Source organism: Miniopterus schreibersii, assembly GCF_964146895.1.
Source record: "Miniopterus schreibersii genome assembly, chromosome: 18".
NCBI lineage: Eukaryota > Metazoa > Chordata > Mammalia > Chiroptera > Miniopteridae > Miniopterus > Miniopterus schreibersii.
The window spans coordinates 16,922,691-16,944,796 of NC_138121.1; the positions used below are offsets into that span (position 1 = coordinate 16,922,691).

General features: G+C 50.0%; 1 protein-coding gene across 3 annotated transcripts in view; it reads left to right on the forward strand.

Annotated features, from left to right (window-relative positions):
- The first annotated feature begins 10,127 nt into the window (after positions 1–10,127).
- ZFHX3 (zinc finger homeobox 3) overlaps positions 10,128–22,106 on the forward strand; it is a 243,494-nt gene continuing 231,515 nt past the window's right edge. The window contains exons 1-2 of one of the 3 annotated variants that reach the window (XM_081119493.1): positions 10,128–11,896; positions 12,662–13,138. The gene's annotated coding sequence lies outside the window, so the exon portion shown is untranslated. Of the gene's footprint in view, positions 13,139–22,106 lie in introns of all 3 variants that reach the window. The other 2 variants (XM_081119492.1, XM_081119491.1) reach the window with 2 other exon arrangements.

Genomic DNA, 22,106 nt, shown 5'->3' on the forward strand with positions numbered 1-22,106 from the left:
TACCTTGTGGTCCGCTTTTGAGGCAGATTCCAGGGACATCGTATCTCCACCTTTCTGTAAGAATAAACAAACAGTTTGGGGGCTCCCATGGCTTTATTAAACATTTCCTCCAAACTGCATGCTTTGGCTCTGCGCCCACGTGCACCAAGAAAGCTTTCCCCGAGCAGCCGAGCCCCAGAGCCCGGTCCCATAGATCTGTGTATAAATAGTGCTTGGAACAGGCCGGAGGCACCTGCACTGCCCGCTGCCGGTCCTCTCCGCCTGGGGGTCTCCCCGGCTCCCGGTGTCCCTGGCGGGAAGGATGCTGAGAAGCCTCCTGGGCCCCCCGAACAGATTGAGGAGCAGCAGCAGGCGGCAGTGAAAAGCCCAGGAGCCCCCCGGTTGCACACGCTGCCTGGCGCACAAGGCCAAGGGCTGCTGGGGCCTCTGATCTGGCTCTGGGGGAGAGAGGGCAGAGCAGCGATGGAAACGTGGGCGGGAAGCGGGGAGAGAAAAGGCTGGAAATAAATAAATAAAGGAGGCATGTTTGACCAAACCCCCAACACCTAAATCTTTAAGCCCACTGGAGCAGGAAATTGAGTGGCTGGAAGGAGCAGCTTTGCTCTGCCCTCCCCCCGCCCCCACCCTTGGCCTGGAAGGTTTTCTAGGACTGCCATTTATATATTTTCTTTAAAAAAAAAAAAAAAAAAATTTAGAAAGCTCGAATCTGTAGAGAAAGAGGAAGTGCATTTTAAAAGCAGAGTGGAGACTCAGTGGCCACAGACCTGATGCAGAAAGAGGAAGAAAGGCTTGTAGGAAAAGCGGGGGCCAGAAGTGTGTGTGAGTGTGAGTGTGTGTGTGTGCGTGTGTGTCCAAGACCATCTATGAGACAGCCTACCAGGGAAAAGAAAACAAAGGAAAGTGTGACAGGAGACAGACAGAGAAATAAGGGGGAGAAGGCGTGAGCGTGGGGGAGGGGCGCGGCGCTGGCGAGGCGGCGGGGATGCTGCGGGAACGCGGCCCGCGCGGGGAGGGCGGGAGGCGGGGAGGCCGCAGAAGTGTGAGAGAGAGACAATGATGTCAGCATTTCCTTCTGGATCGGTCACGTGGCCCTTTCCAGGTAAACAGACTGGAAATAGACTCCATAAAGGCAGCGCCGGCAGGGGGAGGGCGGCCGGGCCGGGCGCGCACCCTTTCCTCGCCGCTGCGCCCCGGGCGAGCCGGCGGCCGGGGGCGACCAGGTGGCCCCTCGGCGGGGGGGGGCTGCATCTTCACGAGCCCCGGGGACTGTGACTCAGGGAGGGAGAGCGCTATTTGCTTTTATACTTAGCTCAAGGAGTTAAGAGACATTTTGATTTTTTAAAAAGAAGGGAGCTGGGGATGCACGTGGAGCGAAGCTGGGGCGCTCTGAGTGTCCGGGGCAAGGGATGGTTTATCATCGTCGGTCTCCTCGGGCAGGGGGGGGGGGTCACGGGGGTCTAGATTAAGGATGGATTAGAAGGCTGCCGTGTAGAAGGAAAGGATCAGATGCTGTGATTATCAACATTAGGGAAGAGAGAAATGCTAACAGACTCAAGGAGAATATATTAAAGGAGTTTGATACAGCGCAGTGTGTGACCGGGATGCCACAGGGAGGAAGCGAGACCTCGTGAAAGAGATTAGGTTGGGGAAAAAGACAAGTTCCTATGACTTTCAAGCAGAGGGTTTAAAAAAAAAAAAAAAGATATAAAACAGTCCCCAACCAAAACATGGCAGGGGCGCACAGCATTTTAGAACCGCCAAGGCATTGTCTGGGAAGTTTGCGAACAGAAAAGCAAAGTGGATGGGACAGGTAATTTTTCCACCTGGAAAGCTCTAGAGTGCGAAATGGTGGGGGGAAAGTATACGGCTCTTCCTTCAAATTCCAGGAAACAGGGCCTGTGATGAAATAGCCCATTTAGGTCATTCTTTGAATAATTTTGAATTAAAAGGATCTGCTCTATTTTGGTCATGATTTTCTATGTCCTTGTGGAAATTTGGCCAAATCTTGTAGGAGGGAGAGTGACTGGCTGTCTTAGTTTTCCGGGGTCTGAGGGGGTTCCTGGGGTGCAGTTTTCAATCTAGGACAGTCCTGGGCAAACAGGCACCAGCGGGTCATTACAGTGGGAGAGCTAGTCCAGTCTAGATAGAAATAACAAGAGAACTGGCCCCCACCCTGCTCCATCAACAATCAAAACAGAAAACCCTTCACTTTTTCTTCTAGTGTCTCCCTCTCCCTCCCCTCAACCTTCCTTGACGGATTTATAGCAGGGACCACTGCAAGGCTGACTTGAGTCTGTGTGGCTCTGTACGTGGATTCATGTGCGGAGCTGCCAGAACACAGCTAACTTCAACAGTGGGATTTAGTTGCACCTGGGGGAAAAAGGAAGGGAGAAAAAAAATTGTGCATCCTCGCTCATTCCCCCCTCACCCCCACCTCCCCTTATTTGGTGGGGAGAGGGCGAGTCCATCAGGGCCACGAGTGTCCTTTTAGCCCGGGGGTTGAAAGATAGATATTTGATACCCTCTCCATTAACAAAATACGTCACTGTGACAAGACTCCCAGCCCAGAGTTATTTTTGCTGCATTACATAATTGGATTGCCCGGTCAGGAGTACTTCCTTAACAAGGCTTTTAGCAGCCCCTCTGTGCGGGTCTGGCCAGCCCTGCCCAGTTGCACACGCGCTCTTCTTCAGCCCCAGCTAAACAACAAAGAGACATTAACCCGCGTCACTGACCTGACCACCACATCCCCTGGCTGCAGACCCCCTTCCCTCCAGAGGAGTGCTTCAGGGCCTGGTGGCGCGTGCGGAGGCCAGAGCTGGTGGGAGACTCGCCCAAGGTCAAGCCTCCATATGGACAAAGCAGGCATTTTTCTTCTGAGGGGACTGCAGCTGCTGCCACAGATACCCTTCCTGCCCCCCCGTGGCCAGGAGACCCTCCAAACCTTCGGATGTCCCCAGTTTTCTGGGTTTTCTCATATTGGTTCGTGAGTAATTGGTCATCTGATCATCTCTTCCTGTCAGCCCTGCTGACTCACAGAAGTTGGGAACTTATATGAGCTTCAGACAGTAAGAAAACTTACAAAGGAAAACAAAACAAAAAGATCTGGTGTGAACTTCCCCTGGTGTAGCCAAGTGCAGGCCTGCAAATCCAGGGGTACACTGGGTAACTGTTTCAGGGGTTAGTATGTTGCTCTCATCTCGGGGGCTTGTTCATGTTGTTGTATTTTACTGTCACTTCTGCCTGTTGGCCTTTAGAGAACATTCACCACGACTTTCAGCAACCTGTTTCTTAGCCCCGAGTCCATAGCAAAAGCAGAGCACCCTTCCCAGAACACTGTTCTTTCCCTCTCCTCAGCCCACCTGTGCAGCGTCTCTCTCTTCTATTTTCCCGTGGGTCCTTGGTTCTCCTGACCTTGAGAAGAGGCAGACAATGTAATAGAAATAGCTTTAAAGCCAGGTGGACCTGGGTTCGAATTCAAGCCTAGCTACTACTCCATAGCTACGTGATCTTAATCTCTGAGTCTGACATGGGACCAATAATACTAGTTTTCCAAAGCTACTGGTAGACATAAATGCAATTACATGCAAATTACATGCAGGTGCCAGGGAACTAACACATAGTAGGTGCTCAACAAATGTAGGAGGGAGGGAGGAGGGGAAAGGGCCAGTATGGCCAACTTCTAAGAGCTAACCCCCACCTGCTTTACTGTGTAGCACCAGTCTCCTGCAGGAATGCCTTTTTTAAGGATGCTGAATTGAATCTCACTATCATTGGGGAGGTAGAGTTAAGAGAGAGAAGGAAGAGGGGTCCCAGGTGCCTAGCCACCGAGTCCCTGGGATAGAGAACCTCCATGGCTGTTCCTTTTGGGGAACCTTCCCTGCCTGAAAATATGGACCCCACTTGCCCCTGTAACAGTCAGGGTTTCCTGGCAGCCCCTCTGTTCCCGACACTAAGTTCAATGTACTAGTCTTGGTTTCGCCTGCACCAAGTTGCAGGGGCCACCAGGTACCCGGAGCAAAGGGACATGGGCTGAGTGTGATTTCTCCCAGAGCGTCCACCTGTGTGAACCTTACATCTTCGTTGCCAAGGAGGGTTCCCTCCATCTCCACAGCATGAGCTAGTTGGAACCCACAAGTCAAGGATCCCAAGGGCAAACCGCAAGCAAAATTGTGGAGGTGGGAAGAGCCAGTGCCCATGGGCACCTCTCCCTGAAGTGTACAGCTGTCAAAAGCCGGGTTAACTTGGCTGTACCTTTGGGGGGGGGGGGGGCGGATAGGGCTGAGGAGAGCTGGTGGCATCCCGCACCATTGTTCCAGTTGGCAGGACGCCCTTCCCTGAAGACTGTAAGTTTAACCTTTAGCATTCAAGTGTCGGGGCTTAAGTGTCGTTATGAGCAGTTCTTCCTGCCGCCGCGTTCCCAGACTGCAGGGAGAGGGGTCGGCACAAATCTGCCTGCTTTCCTTTTAGCACCCAGACAAAATGAGAGGGAGAGCACCGTGCAGACCCAAACACAGAGACGCAGGCACTCGTGGAGTGGGCCCCTCTCTGACCTTACACACCCACTCCTTCCTCCTTGGGGAGTCCGGTTCTCGGGGGCCTCAAAGGGGAGCAGGAGCCCGGGGGGGGGGCTTCTCCACTCCCAGCTCTCTGGGGGCTGCCTGGGTACAGAACCGCCCTCTGGTCCCAGAGCGGCGCCTGAGAACCCCGCCCCGTGTCCTCTCGCAGTTGGGTTCAGGGCCCCCAAGTGCCCCTACTGGTCCAAAATGCGCCCCCGCCTTGATGACCCGCAGGGCGAGGTCGGAGCACCTGTGTCCCGAAGAAACTGGGAACCCGGTGAGGGCGGTGGAGAGGGAATCGAACCCCGAGTGCGCGGGGTGGAGAGTGAACAGTGAGCGAGAGGCAGCCGCGGGGCCTGGGCCGACGCAAGGTGCGCCCGCGGCGTCGCCCAATCTTCCCAAGCGGCTGCTGGAGCCAGGCCCGGGTCCTGGCGGTTTTCCTTGGGGGGCGCCCGGCAAGGGCGCAGCGGGTGATAAAATTCCTCCGCCAGGGGCCATTTCCACGCGGGGCCGAGGAGCCACCGGCCGTGCCTTGCGCGCACCTGTGAGGGGCGCCCGGGTCCCGGGGCAGCGGCTCTGCGCGGGCTTTAGTTCCCGAGCTGGCCTCGCCAAGGGCTCCTCCAGGGAGCCCCGAGCCGGCAGGACAGTAAAGGTTTCCTGCCGTGGGGCTGGGTGTGCCAGGTATTAGGGACTCGCGCCCTGGCTCAATAAACTGTGGTCAGTGTCTCGGGAAACAGCCGGATCCCTGAGGTTATGGATCTTGGGGGAAGAGGGAACAGCGCCTGGTCTTAAAAACGCCCAGCCCTGGGGGCAGGAGAGCAGCCGCGAAAAGGGCACGCCCTGTGCCTGGGCGAAGAAAACTGGCGTCGATTGTCCCTGCTGCCCTGCTGCGCCCCGGAATTAAACAGGGGGGGGGGGGTGAGCCGTGCCCACAGGGGGCCACTGTCCTGCTCGCTGCCTTAGTGGAGTCCGGGTGCCCAGGACACCCGGCGGGGAGCGCAGCTCCTGGGCGCCCCAGCCCAACACGCCCTGGGCCTGCTGCGCACCCGGCTCCTCGGAGCCTGCGGGCCGCACCCTGCGCCCGCCCGCCGGCCTTAGCCAGACGCTGGCCCCAGATTTCGTGCCATCCTCGTGCAGGAAGATCGGGTTTGCCTGTTTCTCTATTTCTAAGAACGGGAAACAAACGAATTAGAAAATTTCTGCTTTGGAAAAAATATCTGTTCGATGTCGTTTGGTGCTTAAATTGTCCTTGGAATTTTTTTTTTTTGAATTTTTTTTTTCCCCAGCTTCATTTGAAAAAGAAAAGAGGAAGTTGACGCACGCCCCAAACCTTGTTTCTCTTTAAACCAGCCCCTTAGACGTGCACTTGGTTACCGCAGATGTTTTCTGGGGCGAAGAGAGCGAAATGGAGTGGGAGGGAGGCTGGGGACTGGGAATCTCTCATTTTAAATCCCATTACTGGCTTTGAGGAGTAGCACAAAAAATCAGGGAAAGATAGTTCGTCCCCCACTGATTTCCTTCACTTCAAAGATTTCCCTCGCCCCTTAAATCAGAAATATTATGGCGCTAGGTGTTTCTCAAGGAATAAAATGCACATGTTTCTTCAGCATATATACACGATATAGGTCCCTTTTTACATTTCTCAGCCAAAAAGAAGAAAAATATAAAAAAGGGGGGGGTATAAGGCATTCAATTCCCTGGCTGTTAAATAAGGAATGCGGGCGCCCGGGGACCGCTCAGCCGCGCACCCCTCCACCGGCGCCCGCCCGCGTGGCTGCGTGTCAACAGCGCACGTGCTACCGCGGGCACCCACGGGCTCCCCAGCCGGCCCTGGCGGGCTCTGGGGAAACGGGCACCAGGTCTCAGTTGCCCGCTCGCAGCCCCACCGCCCGTGCCTCTAAGGGATCCCCTTTTTCTGCCTCTGGCTGGCAAGTTCGGAAGTCGATCGTTCCCCTCAAGTTCAGCCCTTGGAAATCCCTGCGCGAACCAGCCGGACCCCAGGGTCTCTTGCCCTCAAGTTGTTAACTTTGTTGCCATGAGTTGAGGTTAGTCCCGGCTCTTCTCCGCCCGCCCTGGGCTTTAGATTTAGCGCAAACTTCTGGTACCAGGTCACCAAAGGAAGCCCAGCGCTTGTCCGTGGTGCAGGGCGGCGCGGAGCCCAGAAGAGCCACCAGCTCCAAGGCGCCTCCTGCCCCAAGATTGGATTTCAGATTTCCACCGCGAAGGAGCGGAGGAACCTGGGCATCTGGCTCAGACCCTGGAACTGACTAATTGCCCCGCATTTTCACAGTGCGCCACGTGTTTGAAACGAAGGGCAAGCTTTATCATTTGGAACCCTTTCAAGGACCCAGGCGCTCCAAGTTTGGAGCTAATTCTTTAAAGGTTTTACTTCTGAGAAGGGGGGGTGGTGGTGAAAGAATGAGACATACCCACAGTCCTTGCACTGGGATGGCACTGAAGAGTAGGTCGTGGTCTCTTTTGAATTGGGAGTTCAAAAGGGAAAAAAAAAAAAAAAGTCTTGTTCCCTCCCCCTTGCCCCAGGGATGAAACCTCTCTAGATTCGAGCGGCCAATTTGGCTTGATTTGCGCGGTTTGGAGGCTCTGGTGGGGTTAGGGGGCGGCAGGGCTCGGAAGACAGACCTCAGCTGCCTTCTGGACCAGCTGGTCCGCTTTTGGCCCTGTAAGCAGAAGCTGAAATCAGGGTGATTCGCCCTCACTCTGGCTGCTGGAAGGAGCGTCTGGGGAACGCATCCTAAAGTCTCCCTGGGCTGAGCCCTACACGCCTTGTACATGGACCTTCTCCATTCCCTGTCTCCCTCAGCACCCCCCACCTGTCTCCTGTGCCCCAGGGATCTAGTTCCCCTTTCTCTCTGTCATTTAGAGCCAGTTCTTACCTCACCAAAAACTCCTTTTTCTTGGAGTAACTTTCCAAAAGAGCTGTCTCTGTTCTAAAGTGCAGCCTTGTGGGGAGGTGAATTCGGGAAGCTCTTTCTCAATGGCAGCCCCTTTGTGGGCACCATGCAGGGGCCCCTACAGTCTTCAGAGCATCACCTGGGCACTGAGCCCTACAACCTGGTGCGGGCGCACAGCGCCAACACAAAAGAGGACTCCAGGCGCTTTGCTCTTTTCCAGTGAACCGCCTCAGAAACAAATCTGAATTTGGTTTTTGGTTATCTTTCAGGCGTGAAAAATATTTTGACAAAAGTATTCTCCAGGCTGCCTGGGTTGTAGGTGGGGGGCGTGGGGAGAGGGCGCTTTTGACCGAAAAACGTGGGCACAAAGCAAAAAGCTGCATGCAATGGACACCACTGTGTACACCCGCTCAGGACTGTGAGGAGCATGACCAGAGTGTGAGGAGCTGGCACTGACATCTAAATTCCCCCATCCTGTCGAGGGCACCCCTATTTTTCGCAAATTTTTACCCAGCCCCAGCTGCTCGTCCTCTGGCGCATTAAGAGCAAACTTTGTGATTGAGGCTCGGGGCACAGCGGTTTAACCGTAGGATAGAGCTGCGGATGGAGCAATTCTGGGCGTTCAGAATAACCTCACCCGTACCCCAAGGAGAAAGGGGAACTGTTCGATTTGCCTGGGGGTCAGGAGGTGGACTGGGGGGGTGGGGGAGGGAACGGATGGATGGAGCGCCAAGTGCCGCGCCTGGCTGCCTCTCTCTCCAGTTTCTCCCTCCCCACCTCATCTTCTACCATTTCCAGAGGCAGGAGAAAGGTGATCTAGGACTTGACCCCTAAATCACAGCTGCTGGTGACTGAACCTCACTCCAGGATGAGCGCAGCCGCTTCCCCGGGCTCGGACAGCTTAACCCTTTCGTCCCCGCGCGCGCGCCCAGGGGCCGGCGGCAGCGGCGCCTCTGACCCCGGCGCCACGAGCGGGCGGCCTCCTCGGAGCGGCACCCGGGTCCCCAGGAGGAGACCACAGAAGGGCGAGCCTGCGGGGCGCTGCGAGCCTGGGGCGCGGGCCGGGCAGCCGGGCGCGCTGCGGGGGAGCCCGAGGAAGAGCCGGAGTTAGCGGAACGAAGAGGGATGTTTGGATCGTGTTAACCAGCCAGACAGATGCGCTCCGGCATGTCTGCATTTATGGAATCCATACGTTGTCTTGGCAAATGAAAGGGCAGCGACACGTACATACAATGGGCTCAGAATAACAATACACATTTAAAAGGGGATCCGCAATTCTTCACCCCGCCACCCTTCTCTCGGATCCAGCTCTAGAGTTGTACCGAGAGGCGTCCTTTCAACCACCCCAGGCTCCACACGGGGTTTCCTTTTTTCTTTCTCTTCCCTTTTTTGTTTTTGTGTCCCCCCCCCCCCAGCCCCCAGAAGGAAGAAAACCCAGGGCCTAGGAGCTAGGCTCTTTGGAAGTAAGATCTCCTAAGACCCTCTTCTCCTCCCCTTCCCCTTAAGGCTGGCCCAGCGCACCTTGGACCAAATAATAGCTGCTCACATTGCAACCCCAGATTCTGAGAATCGCAGGGGAGCAGGTTCTTACTCCAATTCAACATCCACATCTTCATCATTAAACCAACACTTCCATGTTATATTTGCAAAAAAGTAACTTCAAACAGATTTGGAAACAAAAAAGCCCCAGCGAGAGAGAGAGAGAGAGAGAGAGAAAGAGAGAGAGAGAGAGAGAGAGAGGGAGAGAGAGAGAAGAGAGAAAACACAGAGCTCTGTACTGTACCTGCATTTAGGTACGCCTTGTATATTTGTGTGCACATACGGATTCACACACACACGTAAAGACATCCAAAGTCATTCAGATGTATATGTATCCAGTTACGCATATATCCTTGTGTTTATATATGTATGTATCCATTCCTTTGAGCAGGAGGCAGAGAGAGATACACATCAATGCAATATTTAGCCTACATTCCACTTTCTGCCCCTACTGTACATATCTTCAAAACACATTGGTCTAAAATTTTCTACCCTCTTGTGAACTGAATGAAGGATTTAGATTTTGAATTTCTTGGGCTTTGTTTTTGTTTTCTTTTTTATTTTGTACATAAAATAATCCATATAGATGCTGGATTATCGCCTAAGCATAATTCAATCATACAAGCTTGGTACCTCTCCTCCTTATAACAATTCACTCAGTGAAATTAGCATAAGTATTTACCAGATTAAGCTGACATTTTTCTATATTGCAACATGAAATACATTTATATCCAGAATTTCCCCCAAATAGCCTGCACCAGGAGAGATACTGACTTCCTCCGCACCATTCTGTGTAAGAGACAAGCTACAACTTCGCTTCTAGTACTGTCCACATTTTTAAAAGAAATTAAGCACATAGCATTTCAGTGAGTTCTCAAGATCTACAAGGAGAAATTTAATTCTACTACACCTTAAACAATAAACAGATTTATGCAGATTTGTGAAGACAGATAAACAGGAAGCAAACACACTCCTGAGGGTCTGAACAATTTTCCTTACCTGACGTGTTATGGAAAAATTCAGAATTTACCAGTCTTCCTTCAGTCAGCTACATTTTACACTGACCTGCACTTGGGACTGAAAGGGAAAAAAAAAAAAAAGATTAACTGTTGCCAATGAAAATTTTAAAATAATAATCAGAAACTGGACAAACTGAAGGTAAAAATATACAATGGCTACAATAAAGATAAATATTTATTTAATCAAAGTAGAAGTTGTGTTTGGACTGTAGGAATGTTTCATCCTTTCCTTAAAAAAAAAAAAAAAAAATCAAGAAAGAAAAAAGCCAGAGTCTCTGCAGGCTCCTGGAGAGTTCCCATTGTCCAGGGCTATCGAGAGCCCAGAATGGCATTAACCTCACAAAAGACACATTGTGCAGGGGACAAAAAAAAAAAAAAAAAAGCCCCTTCTTCTACAATAACTTTTAGCTTTTTTATTTTTAGAAAATGACAAAGGTTTTACAAGCACTGACTGGTGAAACCTGTAGCAAGCTAGGCTGGACTTGGCTTTATTGATCAACTGTCCCGCATGGAAAAGCAGCCAGGAAAAGTTTGAATGGCGATCCAGATTTGGCTCATAGAGAGGAAACCCCCCGATTTTTCTAAATGTATTTTCTTTTCTTCCCCCCCCCCTAAATAAAACAGCATTATTCCCAGAGTGAACTCAGAAGGATTAGATGAGGTAACCCTGCAAAATCCTAAAGCGGTTTTCTCCCCCTAGTCTTGACTAAGAAGCTGCACGCTCTTAAGAGCATTGGAAAAATCTCTCAAAATGAAGGATTCCTTTCTGATCAAACAGATTTCACGATGAATGTCCAAATTTCTCCTAAAATAAATAAGCCATTTAGGCTGAGGCAAAAAAAAAAAAATTTTTTTTTTTTCCTCTAGGAAAAATAAGTTTTAGTGCACGCGCTCTCTCTACCTGATGTTACAGGGCGCACCAAAAATGCCTTCAAAAACATAAATGTGGTTGCCACATCTGTTTGCAGATCACCTGAAGTGCAAATTGCATTTTATTTTATTCCAAGATATTGTGATTTCAAGGGTAACTAGTTCATATTTAGAACTTACATACACACTCTTGTCATTAAAAAAAAAAAAAAAAACCTGCAGTAGCAGTAAAGCTAAAGCTAGGATTTGAAAGGAGGGGAGGAGAAGAGAGAGAGAGAAAGAGAGAGAGAGAGGAGAGGGAGAGAGGCTCTGTTCTCCCTGCGTTTGTTTGCTTGCTTTTTGGAGGTACCGTACACCCGCCTAAGTGATGGCTTTGATGTACTGGGAATCGGTACAGTAGCAGGGTCCCTGGCTGCTGCCTTTGATTCCAGGGATCTCCTTTGGGCTCTGGAGGGATGTACTGCTCCTAGTCTTTATCTGAAACCCATCCTCTCATTTCAAGCCCTTTGGCTTCCAGACTGCTCCAAACTCTTGGAGGTAGCTGTAAGACTTTTTTTTTTTTTTTTTTTTGGCATTAGGGAAGGGGTATGTAATTTCCCCCTTTTCTCCACTCTAGACCTTTCCTCGCTCTTTAAATATATTGGCTTTCTTCCTTACGAATTTAGTCTGAAATTATTTTTCACTGCCTTTATTACATCCCTGCTTTTGATGGCAAAATAGCTTCCTGTGTTTTGAAAACATCTGCTTTCCAGGTTTTACACGAGAAAACTGATTTTACTTTTAAGTCCAGAAAGGTAGAAAGTTGGACTTGTTTCCAAGTGCAACTTTTCCTTTTCTTGTCTTTGAGTGACCCCCCTTTTCAATTCTGATTCACTTTCCCTTTTATTTTTTTCTAATCATCACTCCCCCTCGCCCCCTAAAGAACCAGAGAAGATTGATTTCGTCTTATTTCAGAAGACAAAATTAACCTATTATATATATTTTTGTCTAGTCGATGGTACGTGTTAAAGTTTCCTCCATATTTTATTTGTTCTCCGATTTGAGGGGAGGTAATTTTCCTCCTTTTAAAAGAAACCTCAGATTTGCAATTTAAAGTGGTCTCTATTCTAAGTCTCTGCTGCTTCTCGGCTCTTTCACTTAAATCTTTGCTTTAAGCTGTCCCATTCCATTATTGCCTCCCCCCCCCCCCCCAGCCCTCTCTTTGAAGATGCTCTCTTCCTACTTAATTTAAACATTGCTGCCTTGGCCAAAAAGAAAAAAAAGAAAGAAAAGAAAGAAAGAAAAAGGGAAAAAGGAAAACAAGAAAGAAAAGAGAAAGAAAAAAAAGGAGGAAAAAAATCTTAAAAAAAAAAAAAAGTCTTAGCCAGGTTCCTATTGTTGCTTCTCTGCATTTCACTTCTCCGAGTGTGTGTGTGTGTGTGTGTGTCCTGTGTGTGTGTTTTTAATACATGCATAAACTTTTGGTGCCTCTCTCCCTCTTCCTGGGCTCTTCTCCCATCCTCTCTTCCTGCTCTCCTCGCCCTGTTCATCACTTTCCCCTGGTTTTTTTTTTTTTTTTCCTCCCTTCCTCCCCTCTGCCTCCCTCCACCTCCCCCTTTTCTTTTTTGCTGAATCTTATTGATCCAGAAGGTGGCTAATTAGCCCTTCCCGTCGTGCCTGGGTAATGAAGCACATGCGCACTGAATTAATCACAGCCATTTTTTGCAGGAAACTAATTAGCAGAATAAAGATCCAAAGACTTTTTTTTCTTTTCACTCATCAGCTCCCACTTCCAGCGCGTCCCCTCCGACCGCTGCAGCCGCCGCCGCCGCCGCCTCCTCCTCCTCCTCCTCCCGGCCGCAGCCGCCGCCGCCGCCGCCTGCTTTGCATCCCAATTACAGCCTAGAGCCGCTGCCGCCGCCGCCGCCGCTTCTCCTCCGTGGCCCCTGCCCGCTCCGGGGGCTGTAAACTCCCCGCCAACCATGCTGCTCGGCGGCAGCGGCGGCGGCGGCTCCGGCTCCCCGGCTGCGGCCGCCTCCCGCCCCGGGCTCCGCCGAGCGCGCTCCAGCTCCGCCGCCGCCGCCGCCGCCGCCAGCAGCGCGTCCTCCGCCGCCGCCGACCCCCGCCAGCCGCCGCTGCTGCCTTGATGGGCTCCGCGGCCCGAGCGCCTCTTTTCGGGATTAAAAGCGCCGCCAGCTCCCGCCGCCGCCGCTGCCGCCAGCAGCGCCGCTGCAGCCGCCGCCGCCGGAGAAGCAACCGCGTAAGTGGCAACTTTTCCCTCTTTTTTTTTTTTTTTTTTTCCCGCCGCCGCCGCCGCCGCCGCCGCCGCCTGCTCCTCCTCCTCCTCCCGCCGACACCGCCCGGACGCGGGGCTCCTCGGGGCGCCCGGGCTGCTTTGCATGGGGCTCGTCCTGCCCCCTCCCGGCTCCCGCGCCCGGCCGCCGCCGCCCGCGCTCCCCGCGCCCGCGCCCTGCTCGCTCTGCGTCCCGCTCTCCTTCCCCCTGCGCCAAACTTTCTCTTTCTCTTCTTCTTCCTCCTCCTCCCGCCGCCGCCGCCGCCGCCGCCGCCGCCGAGCCCGGGCCGCCCCCTCCTCCCCGGCCCCCGCGCCGCCGCCGCCGGCCGCCGGCGACCCCCGGGAGGGTGGAGGCGCCCGGGGCGAGGCCCGCGCCGCGAGTTTGGAGGCGCCGCCGGGCAGGGCCGGCCGGGGCGCGGGGCCGAGGGCGGGAGGGCGGCCGGGGTCCGGGCGCCGAGACAAAGGCGGCGGCCGGCGGGGGGGGGGGGTCCGCGGTTGCCGAGCGCCCCCGCCCCCGCCGCCCCCGGCCCCCAACTTTGCCCCACCCCGAGAGGCGCTGGGGCCCCGGGCTGAGCCGCCGCGCGGGGCGCGCACCCGGCCGGGAGCAGTCGCCGAGGCCGCCGCTCTCGCCGCCGCCGCCGCCGGCCGGCCGGGCGCCTTCCCCGCCAGGGCTCCGGCTGCCGGGGACGTGGGCGCCGGGTCCGAGAGGGGGCGAGGGGGCGCGGCGGCCGCCCGACCCTCTACCTGCGCGCTGTCCGCCCTGCCCCGCTGGCAGCGCCGCGAGCGTCCGGAGGGGACTCTGCCCTGGACACTAGGGGCTCCCGGGGGCTCGGGGCTGCGCCGCCGGCCACGCCGAGCCCGAGCCCGGCCGGCCTCTCTCCGGCCAGCTGAGTGGAGACGCATAGGAGGATTCCTTTTCTTTCTCTCTTCTTTTTCTTTCTCTCTCTTTTTTTTTTCTCTCTCTCGAGAACCTGGGATTGTTTACGTTCCGTTCCCCACTCTCGCCCCTCGTCCTGCTCAACTCTTCTTTTCTATGTTATTTTTCCCATTAGATGCGGAACCCGTGTTCCTGAATTTTGCTTTATTAATTTTCATGTACGTCGCTGTACATCTTTTTGCATATCTTTTGGGGACTAGGTCTAAGTGTATTTTATGCAGTGTGTTTAAATTGTGTATGGATTCAGGACTCAGGCTCTGTGGAGCTATTAAAATTTAAAAATACATTTTACTTTGCAAATTAATCTGTTGCTTAGAATCTGACTTTTGAAAATGTTGTACAATTCCTTCGACTGTGGCCAATTCTTTGATTACAAGTGCTTTCAAAAATCACCCACTCTTCTACCCCTTGTTGCTTTGAAGTAGAGTAAATATGACAATTTTTATTGGTCTCAATTATTGAAACTTGATCTAAGGACTATATGGGAGAAGGAGGCTGACTACCTTTTCTTGGCCTCCATTTCTCCAGACTTTTAAAAGGGGGTTTGTTAAGTACCTTTAAAGAACATGACATACGGTGATCGCTCGGCTGTAATGCAAATTACAGAACATAAATTCACTTTGGAATTAAAAAGAGACCCAGATCCTTTCACTGGGAACACTTGAGGATTTATTGTGTTTTTTAAAAAAATTACTTTTTTCCTCCCTACTTTGGGAGAATGGCCAGTTACAGACCAACTTATTTGGAGGTCTTCGGAGATAGGCTTGGAAACTGGGAGAGGGGAGAAGATTGATCACAATCTGCATAATCGATAGGGCAGCGTGCTGCAATCGTGTACCTACATTTACTGTAAATTTCTACAATATCTGCAGCGTGGGTGCTCCAGTGCCTTGCTCGGCTTCTGAGAGCAGATTTAGAGGCAGTACAAGCAGATATTACTGCCCATCCTTCCACAACAATATAGGGGAAGTCTGTTCTTTAAGTGGCCCGTTAAAAAACTCCATTTTACTGTACATTTTTTTTTTTTTCGGCAAATCTGTTTATATGTGGGGGTTTCAGGTATTGAACCCCCAACGTGTAGGTATCCTATAGGTCGAAAGAAGTAGAAAGTATTGGGGGGGTTAGGGATGGGAATTTGCTTATTGAATTACCACTTCCGGGACTCTCCAAATCTTCTAATGTTTGATATCTTTAACTGGTGCAAGTAATTTAGAGAGACGAATACGAGAGAGTACTACCCCGGATTGAAGCAATGTCAAAAGTAGGGATTGCTGCGTGTGTGTGTATAGAGAGAGAGAGAGATGGAGGGAGAGAGAGAGAGAATGAGAGAATACAGACGCTTATAGTCAGGCTTGAAAGCTTGGTGGTAGGTGAATCCATATTTGGAGATGATTTTAAAATAGTCGAGCAAATGGTGCACGAACAGGATTTCATAAAAAGTGTACACGAAGTCAGTTTTGAAAGGACTGTGGTTTGGGGAGATGAAGTGTGGGCAGGAAAACCCACTCTTAGGCCAGCAGCCTTCCTCTGTCTGTGTGTCTCCTCTCTTCCCCCTCCCGGAGTTTTAGTTTTTAATTACTTAATGCTGAAACGCACAGGGCTTATATAAATATTTGCAAATGCTCTTTCCTATTGATTTCTCTGAATAAACTGCCCTGCTCAGGTCCAGAGAGGAGGCAATGTAGATCTGTGGACTTTTTAAACATATAAAGTCTCTGGAGGAGTGTTTGTCTGTGCATGCATGTGTTTATGGGTAGAGTTGTAGACATGAAGATTTGGGGGGGCCCTTGCAATGAGAGTTCAGGTTTCGGGTAGTATACTGAGAAAGCTGAGCGGGAGTTGGCCTTATGGTCTGGCAGTCCTGATCTGTGTGTGTGTGTGTGTGTGGGCACGCGCATGTGTGTGCGAGCACGCTGTGTGGGTGTCTACACTGGGGGAGTCTGAATGCACATGCACTTACACTCCCCCCATACCTCCCCCATTAAATATGGAGCTTTCCAGGGCTTGGTGATGGCCTCCTCAGGGTCACATTGAGTTCGAATCTGACCCAAGGTGCAGGAATCCTGTGATGGGGAAATAAAAGAATATACAGAATTGGGGTCAGGTCAGCTGCTCAGAGGCCAAAACCCCTACAGCTGCTTTGATTTTATTTTTTTGTGTATATTTTAGGCTCCTCCTGCCATGTTACAAATTGTGCCTCCCCCCCTCAGGTGTTTGCTGGGTAGTTTAAAGGCACCAGAGCCTCTGCCTGTGTAGATGTCTGCTCCCAGCAAGAACAGAAACCCCACAATACCAAATCCAAAACAAAACAAGGGAGGAGAGGGAGGAAAAAACCCCTATTGAGTTCAGGCAAATAAGGTTGGGTCTCCAGATCCGATTACAAAGCAGCTTTGAATATGCAAGACAGCACACAAGACCAGTTAGTCCAGTTACAACAAACTATTAAAAAGGAGAGAGAGAGAGAAAAGAAAAGGCATGTTTAGGTCGTAATTTGTTAGTACAAGGAAAAGAATCCCACATAAAGCTGCCTCTTCCCCCCCCCCCCCCCTTTGCTGGCTTCACATACAATTCACTCACCCTTTTCTGATTTGTCGAACTATATAGGTTCTTTTATTAAAATCTTTTGGGTTTAGGAAGATCGCTGCGAGCAACACATTTTCTGTATTTTCCCCCCTTTATCTTAGAGGAGAGTTGGCAGGGGTTCTGTGGTTTGCAGTTACACAATATGTTATCATGTTTTTAATCACTAAATCATTGCAGTGGTTATAGATTTACAGTCTTGGGGTATTACAGAGAGGAGCAACGACGGCTATATATATGTTTTTAAATCACACCAATGTAAACTGAGTGCAGCAGCTGTGAATATAGTCAGCATACTTCAACCCTCCCCACCCCCAGCAGCTTAGTTCTTTTGCCCCTCTGTGATTTTTTCTCCCAAATGGTTCGGTTTGCTTAAAATAAGCTATTTCCCCTCTCCTGTATTCCTTGTCTCTTTAGCCCCCTCACCAAAAAAATAAAAAATAAAATGTTCATTTCAGACCTGTAACCCCAGATGAGCTAGAATTCAAACTCAGGAAATATAACTTTGGATCAGAGAGTAGAATAGTAAAGTGGATTTCCTAAGAAATTCTCTTGGTTTCCATACTGACCTCCTGTACGGGGATGGAAGGCTGATTGCAAATCGGGAGGCGGGGGAGGCAGAGGGAGGGGAAGGCAGGCTTGTGGCGCTTGCCTGCCTGGAACCTCTAGTGTCCTGTCACCGCGAGCCCACTTTCAGCTTCTGTTTTTCATATTATTATGTAACAGAATCCTTGGCAGCATTAAAAATTCAGTATTACAAGCTGATTGTAATGCTGCCTCATTAGACAGCACTGTCTGGCCTTGTATTAAGTGAAACACAGAGCATGGCTTTTAGATTATAAACACCAATAAATATTAAGGATCAGCAGAGGGGGGGAATAGTCAGCTGGGTTTCTGGCCCCTTCTGGTTTTATATCCCCTCCCGTCTTCTTCCCTTGATCCCCCTTCCTCCCCCCTCCCCACCATGGTAACTGTTAATCTGTTTTCTTGGGATGCTGATGTGTTGACCCTGGTGACATTTTAGGAGGGCTTTTTATAGAGTTATCGTGTGTACACAAAAGGTTTGGAAGTTTGTTTTGTTTTGATCTGCAATAAACAGGTCCTTCACTTTGCTGATGTCATTTCCGTCCATATTTGAGTAGTTTATTGTGCTTCGCTGGGCCCTCTCTCATCCCTACCCCCACCTCGCTTTCCAGCCAGAGCCCGTGGCTGCCTGGGGAAGGGGGGGACACACTCCTAAGCCGCCAGGTCTGGGTTCACAGGCTGAGAGTTGCACGTCACTGCCTCATCCTAGGGTTTGCCTGCTGGGGAAGATGTTTCCAGCTTCGAATCTGGTTAAACACTCGGACATCCACTTGCCCTGGTATTTTCGTGGCATGCCATGATTCATCCCAGCTTCCTTTCTCTGAAGCAGCCCGCCCCCCCCCACACCTTGTCTATGTCTTTAATACATTGGTTTTTGTCCACTTTTCCATGCACACCGCCCCCCCCCCCCAAGAAAAAACACCCACCTTGTTAGGATGACTTTGATTCAGTTGCGTATCTGAAGCTGGCATTAGCAACTTCATGCTGTGAAAAAAAGAAAATGTTTCCAGGCCTTGCCCACAGCATCCCCACCATCACCTTCCATCCCTGTTCAGGGTGGTGGTTTTTCTCCCCCCCCTCCCCCCCCCAGCTCTCTGCCTTTTTGCAGACATAAAGGCAGCTCTGGTGTTACTAAAAATGACCTCCATGTCCAGTGTTTCTTATTTCCATGTGATCTACAATGGGAATCCCCCCTCCTCCAAAAATAAAAAGTAGGGTGGGGAAAGGAAGGAGGAAAAACTGACCATAGGCCCTCAAGGCTTTCCTCTAATAGGATGAGGGGTTTTAGGTTAAAAAAAAAAATTATTGTTTTGTTCTTTCAGGTTTAGAAATAATAGGGAGAGAGGGAAAAGCAGTCATTAGGAAGTTCACTGAGCTGCTTTCCAACTAAGACGGGTGAAAAATGAACCTGCATTGACACTTGGCTCCATGTGAAAGCCCCAGTAACCTCTCCCCCCTTGCGTGGCCCTGGCCTTTTGTTCCTGGAGAATGGAGCTAAGGTGCTTTCTCTCCCAGACCAAAGGGAGCAGGCAAGGAGTCCCCTTGTGCGCGCATCGCCTTTAGATGGCCTTCTCATGGTTATTGTCAATGCAGACTCCCCCAAACAATTGCTCCAGGGAGACACAAAAGCAAAAACATTTGTCCTATTTTTTTTAACCTCTTTGTTTTAGATTTTTTTTTCCATCCATTCTTTAAATTTCACAGTTTCTATTTGTCTGCAGAGAGACAAACGGAACAGCATGAAGCACATTTTACCGTAGGCCTCACTGGCGATTGGAGCAGCCTCAATAGAAATCCAAATTCTAAAACACTGGCTGACTTGGAGGATATGTGAAATTTCAGCTCGGAGCTCCTAAGGCAGATTAGCACAGATTTCACACAGAAATGCAACTACAATAAAAAGATAAGAAAATGGGACTCCAGAATCATTTGGGGGGGAGTGTGAAGAGGGTCATCTTTTGTTTATCTCTTAGAATCCTGCCCCAAGAAGTGGTCGCTTGATGGGAAAGAATTGCAAACCCCAATGAAATTCTTCATTTAAAAAAAAAAAAAATCTGATCCTGGTTATCGTGTTCCTGGTAGATCGTTTAATTGATTGTTTTAATGCATGTGTAGGGGAATTGTTGGCACATACTGTGGAATTGATGCTGTGTTGAGATTTTTTTTTAAAAAAACAAGATTTATATAAAGAGGCCATATCCCCTCCCCCCTTTCTTTCCTCTCCTGTTTCCTTTTTCCTTTCTTCTGCCTCCAACCTGCTTCCCCTCCAAGAATTCAGTGGTGTCAGGCCCAGTGCACAGGGATGTGTCAGACAGTGGGGATGGAATCCACCTCCTTCCCCTGGCCCCAAACAAAGAGTCCCTCTCCTGTAATGTATGGACCCTGATTGCGATGCTGTCCTTAAGCATCTGTCTGCCTTTTCATTAAAATTCTCAATTTCAAGGTTTAGAAACACAAATGTAAGAATCCCCTTGGGTATAAAAGTCTTGCATGGCAAATTCTCTTTGCCCTTTCAGAAATAATATTTTAGTTTAAAAAAAAAAAGAAAGAAAGAGAGAAAGCTCTTTACCTAATGTTTTAAAGCTAGTTTAAGACAAGGTCTTTATTTTTGCTTTTCTTAAAACTTGGGCTTTGTAACTTAAAATTAATTTGGAAAAGCTCTTTCCAGTCACAGCTTTTAAAAAAATGGTTCCTCTTTTGTGAGTTTCTTATGTGTGTCACTGACAGATTTAGGGTCTGAGCTAGGGAGGGGTGGGTAAGTAAGCTAGATAATGTTCCACCTACGACTTGGGGGTAAAAATTAATCTATGGAATTAGCATTGTAGCGATAGATGGAGGCCTTGAGGTTTGTATCAGAGAAATGTGAATCAAAACATCTGTGTGTAGGCCTTGGCACAGCAGCCTGCGAAGGTTATGGAGGGGGAGTGTGGGTTCTGAGGAGAGCCTGCATTCTGTCCCATACCCAGGAGGGCCTGGCCACCCAAAATTTAGGGTACCAGGCCCCTAAATATAACTGCCTAGAAATGATGGGTGATATCGGGGCATTCAGCTCCAAATGTTCCCATGTTTATTTCAGGGACTTGTCCCCCTCCCCCAGCTTTTTTCTTTGTTAAAGCCTCAAGGTTATTTAAGCACTAGTTTTAAAATCAATGTGTATATATAATTTAATAAAAATAGAAGGATCTGGAAGAATACACAAATCCGCCTAAACCCAGTTGTGCTGTGAAAATAGAGCCCGGGTTTAGTGTGAAGTCAGAATGCTGACATTCACTGTGTCTCAGCCCAGAGATCATATTTACCTTTGCTGAAGCGAAAGGATACAGCATTGGAGAGGGAGTGTGTATGTGGAGAGACAAGCCAGTTAGCTCGGTTGGGATCATTGTAATTTACCAGCCAGCTAAGCGTTAGCGGGGCTGGCCTCTGGCTCGGGGAGAGAGTAAGGGGAGGAGTAGGGAAGGGGTTAGCATTCCCTGATTTAGTTTTAAATATTTATCCTTTCGGCTGTTGCCAATTACGCTTTCCAGATGAGATGAGACTAGTTATGGAGAACTGGAAGGGAGGAATTGCCTTCTCTGAGAGTGGGTTTATTTGTCAACAGCGTTCAGGACAGGGCGGCGAGAGTGTGGGCTGTCCCTGCTGTGTAGGCCGTGGGCTGATCGGCAGGCAGCTGCCCTCAGAAGAGCCAGGGCCTTCCAGGACAGAATGTGCAACATGCATTTCAGAGAAACTGTTGATTCCGTTTGTAAGTGTAAAAGTTGCAAATTCCCTCTGAAAAGGTATTATTTTTGTTAATGATGAAAATAAGTTTTAGTAGAGGTAACACTCCAGCTTTTCTGCAGTCCTTTGTATTCATAATGGAGGAGACCATAGAGTACCTGCCTGTGGATTACCTGTTCAGTTTTTGCCTGTAACAAAGGCAAGCTTGACCAGGCCTCACCATGTATGTAGCTGGTGCCAGATTAAGATAAAGGAAAGGGACCTTGGGTCACGCGTAGTTCTATTTGTCAGGCCTCCGAGGTGCAGGAAGTGGGTTATAGTGTCTGCTTCTTGGGACGCTGGCAGTGTCAGGACAGATCCCCTCAGGACCTTGTTCCCAGCACCTCCTCAGCCTTCCAGAGTATTTTATAGCTGGTTCTTTGGGCTGTCCAGTTTTTATTTTATTGAAGATATTTAAATGTAGGCCCACAGGTTGATGATGTCACCAGATTACAAGGTTGGCCCCTGTTAATAAAAGTTAAAACAAAGCAGCAAAATTATATTTTTCTGGGAGCATAAATGCTTTCTCATTGTCTTTAATTTATCTGAGGGGCCATGGGTTGCTGCTTCCAGGTAAGGAGTGGGGCCCAGAGCCCTCATTTTCCTGAGATTTCCAGGGACATCTCTGTGTGGTGTGTGCCGCATTGCTTGCATTATTGCTAGCATCATCTTCATGTATTATTCATAGTCACTTTTTCAATTAAATTATTAATTGGTTTTCTTTAAGGTGTTCTCAACTCACGTGGCTAATATAAATAATAGTGTGTTTTGAAAACACCACCTGTTCTTGGGCCTGAAGTCAGGCGGTCTGGAAACAGCTCTGCGGTGATCATACTCTGGTTTATGAAATCATCCTCCACTTTCCTTTTTTGCTCTTCACTCCCCCCCCCCCCGTTACCCCCCTTACTCTCTCATGTGTGACAGAATTTGGCTTGTGCTTTCCTTTGTCCCTAATCGGACATGATTCCCTAGAGGCAATCTTTTCTCCCAGGGCCCTAGCTGAAAAAAAAATTTTTTTGGAGTCTCGTTTCTGGACTAACACGGAAAGGGGGGTCATCTGTCTCGAACAAGTTAGAT